General features: G+C 47.1%; 1 pseudogene; it reads right to left on the bottom strand.

The window, feature by feature from the left end:
* Nucleotides 1–314: 314 nt before the first annotated feature.
* Nucleotides 315–7,253, bottom strand: part of LOC112074609 (Golgi phosphoprotein 3-like) — a 50,279-nt pseudogene continuing 43,340 nt past the window's right edge.

Here is a 7,253-nt window from a genome sequence, read left to right as displayed (position 1 = left end):
CAATTCCCTACATAGTGCACTACTTTTGTTTGTGAGGTCTTCCAAGACCTATGGCCTGACAATGACCGACGAGTTCAGAAGGAAGCAGGATGTTTGTGAGGTCTTACCAAGTCCTATGGCCTGACAGTGACCATACGAGTTCAGAACAGGAAGCAGAATAAAATCCTGCCCCCCAAAAAAAGAAGCTAATTTGAATGCAGGCAAGTTGCATTCCCAGTTCAACCTAAGCTAACCAAGCTACTCAGACAGAATACATACATAAGTATCTCTATAACTATATACAAACAAATAAGTGGAATGTGGGCCCATCCATCTTTGATTTGTTTTATTCATTTCAGACCTTTTGGAGTGACAGACACAACTGATGACAAATTGATTATGAGAAAGTTACAAAAATAAAACTGAATGACTTCAAGCACCATGATAGTCAGGTGAAAGTTCTAGAAGAGATGATCCTTTTATTCCGTACTGGATCGTCGAGACGTTTCTTCGTTACGGAATCACGTTCAGACGGACGGACAGAAACGTAGACACTGAAGAAAGGCTGAGGCACAGACAAATATCTGCATCCAAAATAGCACCCTGTTCCCTCTATAGCGCACTAGGGGGCCTGTTCCCTCTATAGTGCACTAGGGGGACCCTGTTCCCTCTATAGTGCACTAGGGGACCCTGTCCCTCTATAGCGCACTAGGGGGCCTGTTCCCTCTATAGCGCATAGGGGGGCCCTGTTTCTTCTATAGCGCACTAGGGGGCCTGTTCCCTATATAGTGCCTAGGGGGACCATGTTCCCTCTATAGCGCACTAGGGGGGCCCTGTTCCTTCTATAGTGCACTAGGGGCCCTGTTCCCTCTATAGCGCACTAGGGGGACCCTGTTCCCTCTATAGCGCACTAGGGGGACCCTGTTCCCTCTATAGTGCACTAGTGGGCCCTGTTCCCTCTATAGCGCACTAGGGGGGCCCTGTTCCTCTATAGCGCACTAGGGGGACATGTTCCCTCTATAGGCACTAGGGGGACCATGTTCCCTCTATAGCGCACTAGGGGGCGCCTGTTCCTTCTATATTGCACTAGGGGGCCCTGTTCCTCTTAGTGCACTAGGGGGACCCTGTTCCCTCTATGCGCACTAGGGGGACCCTGTTTCTTCTATAGTGCACTAGGGGGACATGTTCCTTCTAAGTGCACTAGGGGGACAATGTTCCTTCTATAGTGCACTAGGGGGCCCTGTTCCCTCTATAGCGCACTAGGGGGACCCTGTTTCTTCTATAGTGCACTAGGGGGACCATGTTCCTTCTATAGTGCACTAGGGGGCCCTGTTCCCTCTATAGCGCACTAGGGGGACCCTGTTTTCTTCTATAGGGGGGCCTGGTCAAAAGATGATTCCCAGCTAAATAGACACAAGCTTACCTTATGCTTCCCAGTCGAAACCGAACATATGAATGCAGATGTCTTTACCTCAGCAGAACTCGTGAGACCAAAGACTGGCCTAAAGGGTTTAGTTCATCTGAAAAGTAACAGAGAGACTATTCCCTATAAAGTACACTACTACACTAAGTTAACTATATTATATATATATATAGTTATGTAGTAAGGTAGAATTCAGATGAATCCCTTGGTCTCTCACATTTACCTGGAACCCAAAACACCTTCACGAGAGAAGCTTTTCGTTCATTAAACATGAGTGTAAAAATCAGAAACAGGAAACTTCAGACCATGTCGTCATGATGTCATCACGTTGGGAGAGGAAATCAAATCCTCCTCCCCCCCCAAAAAAAACCTTGTGAGGAGAATAATTCTCTAGTATTCATATAGTGTTACTATGTTTCACGTACATGGAGTCTGCATGTACATCACTGAACAACAGTGGATTAATACACGTTAAAGTGAGTTAGAGCTAGATACCTGGAGAGAATACATCATATACTTTGAAGAAAGACATTTCTGAGGAAGAGAGAAAGATGATTGAATCTTCATATTTCAGTCGGTCCAGTCTCCAAAACGTTTCTCCATCAGAGGGGAGTTTTTTTGGTTTTTCTGTTGTAAAAGTCAGCGATTTAAATGGCATCTCGCAGAGACACAAAATACCACGATGGAGGAAGGAGTGAGAGAGTTATCTACAAGGAAAGAAAACAGAAAAACCGTCGGACAGGTCTGGAGCGGACTACTCTGTACAGAAAGTCTAGGCGGAGGGGTACTCAAGTCAGGACTAGCCCTCTCCTCTCCGTCCCACGCCAAACTGTCCTGTCGTCTCCCTCTCCCTTCACACCATACCCACCACCGTCGTCATTAACCAACCAACCCCCTCTGTTGTCTGAAGGTGGAAGGTCAGGTCACTTGGTAAAGGCGGCCACCACGGCCCACAACAACTCATTGGCGTTGGTCTTCGTGCTCTCCCCCTCTGGCTCCAGGTCCAAGAGCTGCCGTACTCTCTTCATGGCCAGGTCATACTGGTCGTCCAGCAGYGGGGAAAAGGCATTCTCCAGGACATCAGACGAGTGGGCCAGGAAGATGAGGGCGAGCAGCCGCTTGTCCATGCGGTGCGGGTCGTTGACCCATTTCTCCAACACGGCCTCTTGAACCCTCTTTGACGAGACGTTGTTTGATGTTGTCGTTGGTGAGCGGGTGAGTGGTCATGTCGAAGAGGAGGAAGTTCTGTTTCTCCGTGGTCAGCACCCCTTTTCCACCAGGTTCTTGGCTAGACGCTCCCTCACGTTCCTCAGCTGGTAGTGTAGCTTCAGAGGGTTCCACGTCTCACCTACAGGGAGGAGAGAACAGAGGTGTTAAGACCTACAGGGAGGAGGAGAGAACAGAGGTGTTAAGACCTACAGGGAGGAGGAGAGAACAGAGGTGTTAAGACCTACAGGGAGGAGGAGAGAACAGAGGTGTTAAGACCTACAGGGAGGAGAGAGAACAGAGGTGTTAAGACCTACAGGGAGGAGGAGAGAAACAGAGGTGTTAAGACCTACAGGAGGAGGAGAGAACAGAGGTGTTAAGACCTACAGGGAGGAGGAGAGAACAGAGGTGTTAAGACCTACAGGGAGGAGGAGAGAACAGAGGTGTTAAGACCTACAGGAGGGAGGAGAGAACAGAGGTGTTAAGACCTACAGGGAGGAGGAGAGAACAGAGGTGTTAAGACCTACAGGAGGAGGAGAGAACAGAGGTGTTAAGACCTACAGGGAGGAGGAGAGAACAGAGGTGTTAAGACCTACAGGGAGGGGAGAACAGAGGTGTTAAGACCTACAGGAGGAGGAGAGAACAGAGGTGTTAAGACCTACAGGGAGGAGGAGAGAACAGAGGTGTTAAGACCTACAGGGAGGAGGAGAGAACAGAGTGTTAAGACCTACAGGGAGGGGAGAGAACAGAGGTGTTAAGACCTACAGGGAGGGAGAGAACAGAGGTGTTAAGACCTACAGGGAGGGAGGAACAGAGGTGTTAAGACCTACAGGGAGGAGAGAACAGAGGTGTTAAGACCTACAGGGAGGAGGAGAGAACAGAGGTGTTAAGACCTACAGGGAGGAGGAGAAACAGAGGTGTTAAGACCTACAGGGAGGAGGAGAGAACAGAGGTGTTAAGACCTACAGGGAGGAGGAGAGAACAGAGGTGTTAAGACCTACAGGGAGGAGAGAGAACAGAGGTGTTAAGACCTACAGGGAGGAGAGAACAGAGGTGTTAAGACCTACAGGGAGGAGAGAACAGAGGTGTTAAGACCTACAGGAGGAGAGAGAACAGAGGTGTTTAAGACCTACAGGAGGAGGAGAGAACAGAGGTGTTAAGACCTACAGGGAGGAGAGAACAGAGGTGTTAAGACCTACAGGGAGGAGGAGAGAACAGAGGTGTTAAGACCTACAGGGAGGAGGAGAACAGAGGTGTTAAGACCTACAGGGAGGAGGAGAGAACAGAGGTGTTAAGACCTACAGGGAGGAGGAGAGAACAGAGGTGTTAAGACCTACAGGGAGAGGAGAGAACAGAGGTGTTAAGACCTACAGGGAGAGGAGAGAACAGAGGTGTTAAGACCTACAGGAGGAGAGAACAGAGGTGTTAAGACCTACAGGGAGGAGAGAACAGAGGTGTTAAGACCTACAGGAGGAGGAGAGAACAGAGGTGTTAAGACCTACAGGGAGGAGAGAACAGAGGTGTTAAGACCACCAGGGGAGGGAGAACAGAGGTGTTAAGACCTACAGGGAGGAGGAGAGAACAGAGGTGTAAGACCTACAGGGAGGAGGAGAACAGAGGTGTTAAGACCTACAGGAGGAGGAGAGAACAGAGGTGTTAAGACCTACAGGGAGGGAGAGAACAGAGGTGTTAAGACCTACAGGGGAGGAGAGAACAGAGGTGTTAAGACCTACAGGGGAGGAGAGAACAGAGGTGTTAAGACCTACAGGGAGGAGGAGAGAACAGAGGTGTTAAGACCTACAGGGAGGAGGAGAGAACAGAGGTGTTAAGACCTACAGGGGGAGAGAACAGAGGTGTTAAGACCTACAGGGAGGAGAGAACAGAGGTGTTAAGACCTACAGGGAGGAGAGAACAGAGGTGTTAAGACCTACAGGGAGGAGGAGAAACAGAGGTGTTAAGACCTACCAGGGAGAGAGAACAGAAGGTGTTAAGACCACCAGGGGAGGGAGAACAGAGTGTTAAGGACCACCAGGGTTGAGGGAGAACAGAGGTGTTAAGACCACCAGGGGAGGGAGAACAGAGGTGTTAAGACCTACAGGGAGGAGAGAACAGAGGTGTTAAGACCTACAGGGGAAGGGGAGAACAGAGGTGTTAAGACCACCAGGGAGGAGAGAACAGAGGTGTTAAGACCTACAGGGAGGAGAGAACAGAGGTGTTAAGACCTACAGGGAGGGAGAACAGAGGTGTTAAGACCTACAGGGGAGGGAGAACAGAGGTGTTAAGACCTACAGGGGGGAGAAGAGAGTGGTGTTAAGCTTGACGCAGAGTTAAAACCGCAAAGCAGCATTGTCGATGTAACATATGTCCACAACTCGATAACAGCCAAATAAAAAGGCCTGGGGGAGAGAGTAGTTATTCCATTGTATTGCCTTTTGGTTTATCTCATTCGTTGTCTTATTTTTATTGTAAAATGTATTGTTTGGGCTGGAAAGGCTACGAGGCAAGTGTGCCAAACAAGTGAGAATACATTTCTAATCAAATCAATCAAACTGAGAACTTGGAAGTTCTTGGGCAGCTTGGCTCAGACGATGGTTACAACAGTAGCAAGGCCACGCAATGTGGGCTTTGGGTGTTTGCTATGACTACGAGTCGGGTCGTTTTCACAGGAATTCTAAACAACAGAAATACAGCCACAACATCAGATGTACAAGTTGTGCAAATCAAACAACAACAACAACAAAAAGGTAGCCATAAACATTAGTTTAAATCTAAAATGAAAAAAATTAAATAAAAACAGAATATAGCCTACTATCACAACTAGGCCTATACCAATCCAAGGGTGTGGAAATGCTGGACTCAGGCGTGGGTCTGGACTCAGGCGTGGGTCTGGACTCAGGCGTGGGTCTGGACTCAGCCTCACGGTTGAGTGATCGCACTACATTTTTGTCAAACAGTAGAGCTGGCCTGTAACATATATATATATATATTTTTTTTAAACATGACGTTTCAGATGTCAAATCCCTTGTTTGGTTGAGCTGATTTTTCTCCTGTGTTTTTCAAAAACCTAGACACTTTGATCCTCTTTTTGGTGGTTGGCCTGGGTGTCTCTCCCCCCCCCCCCCAACTTTCTCCAGAGGCATTTATACGCCCTTTGGACCTCAGAGACGCCAGCCATAGAGTACCACTTCCTCCTGAGGTCTCACGGCAACAAAGCCTGTCCGTCCTGGGCTAATTATTTAAATCAATACGATGTAAAAGACGCTCTGTCCCGTGTCATCTTTATAGTAAGCGTACTTGGGAGTATGATCGGTGGCGTGATGAGAGATATAAATAACTATCTTCAAAGTAATGACTTGGGGACGTCGGTTGTGAGATGAAAGCTTATTTTAGGAATAATACATTTCACCAATTTAGAGATTTTATAAAACAATAAAATAATGTTGATAGCGAAAGCCAGGATAAATCACTTGTCACTTGTACATAAAAAAAAAAACGAGAACGTAGCAGTTAACTTCCTGTCGCAAGGCATTCTGGTACTTAAAAGTCAACAGCGTAATCCAATACTAACCAATACAACAGAAATGTGTACATAGTTCTCATCTCCTTAACATGAATTCTAATACAATTACTCTTGTACATATGTAAATAACGAGAAAGAAAATATATTTAGATACAGCTCAATGAATTAACTGTAAACATTAACTCTGTAACCCATTAAAAGTTACAACAAAGAGAAGATATAAATAATGATACATTTTTTGGCTGAGACCACTCTGTTAACAGTAAACCCTGTTTGGTGGCTGAGACCACTCTGTTAGTAGGAAACCTCTGTTTGGTGGCCGAGACCACTCTGTTAGTAGTAAACCTCTGTTTGGTGGCTGAGACCACTCTGTTAGTAGTAAACCCTGTTTGGTGGCTGAGACCACTCTGTTAGTAGTAAACCTCTGTTTGGTGGCTGAGACCACTCTGTTAGTAGTAAACCTCTGTTTGGTGGCTGAGACCACTCTGTTAGTAGTAAACCTCTGTTTGGTGGCTGAGACCACTCTGTTAGTAGTAAACCCTGTTTTGGTGGCTGAGACCACTCTGTTAGTAGTAAACCTCTGTTTGGGGCCGAGACCACTCTGTTAGTAGGAAACCTCTGTTTGGTGGCTGAGACCACTCTGTTAGTAGTAAACCTCTGTTTGGGGGCCGAGACCACTCTGTTAAGTAGTAAACCTCTGTTTGGTGGCTGAGACCACTCTGTTAGTAGTAAACCTCTGTTTGGTGCTGAGACCACTCTGTTAGTAGTAAACCTCTGTTTGGTGGCTGAGACCACTCTGTTAGTAGTAAACCTCTGTTGGGGCTGAGACCACTCTGTTAGTAGTAAACCTCTGTTTGGTGGCTGAGACCACTCTGTTAGTAGTAAACCTCTGTTTGGTGGCTGAGACCACTCTGTTAGTAGTAAACCTCTGTTTGGGTGGCTGAGACCACTCTGTTAGTAGTAAACCCTGTTTGGTGGCTGAGACCCACTCTGTTAGTAGTAAACCTCTGTTTGGTGGCTGAGACCACTCTGTTAGTAGTAAACCTCTGTTTGGTGGCTGAGACCACTCTGTTAGTAGTAAACCTCTGTTTGGGGGCTGAGACCACTCTGTTAGTAGTAAACCTC

The sequence above is a fragment of the Salvelinus sp. IW2-2015 genome, unplaced genomic scaffold (genome assembly GCF_002910315.2).
Source record: "Salvelinus sp. IW2-2015 unplaced genomic scaffold, ASM291031v2 Un_scaffold2715, whole genome shotgun sequence".
Taxonomy (NCBI): domain Eukaryota; kingdom Metazoa; phylum Chordata; class Actinopteri; order Salmoniformes; family Salmonidae; genus Salvelinus; species Salvelinus sp. IW2-2015.
The sequence above is the reverse complement of the archived record's forward strand: the minus strand, read 5'-3'. Positions and strand labels throughout refer to the sequence as shown.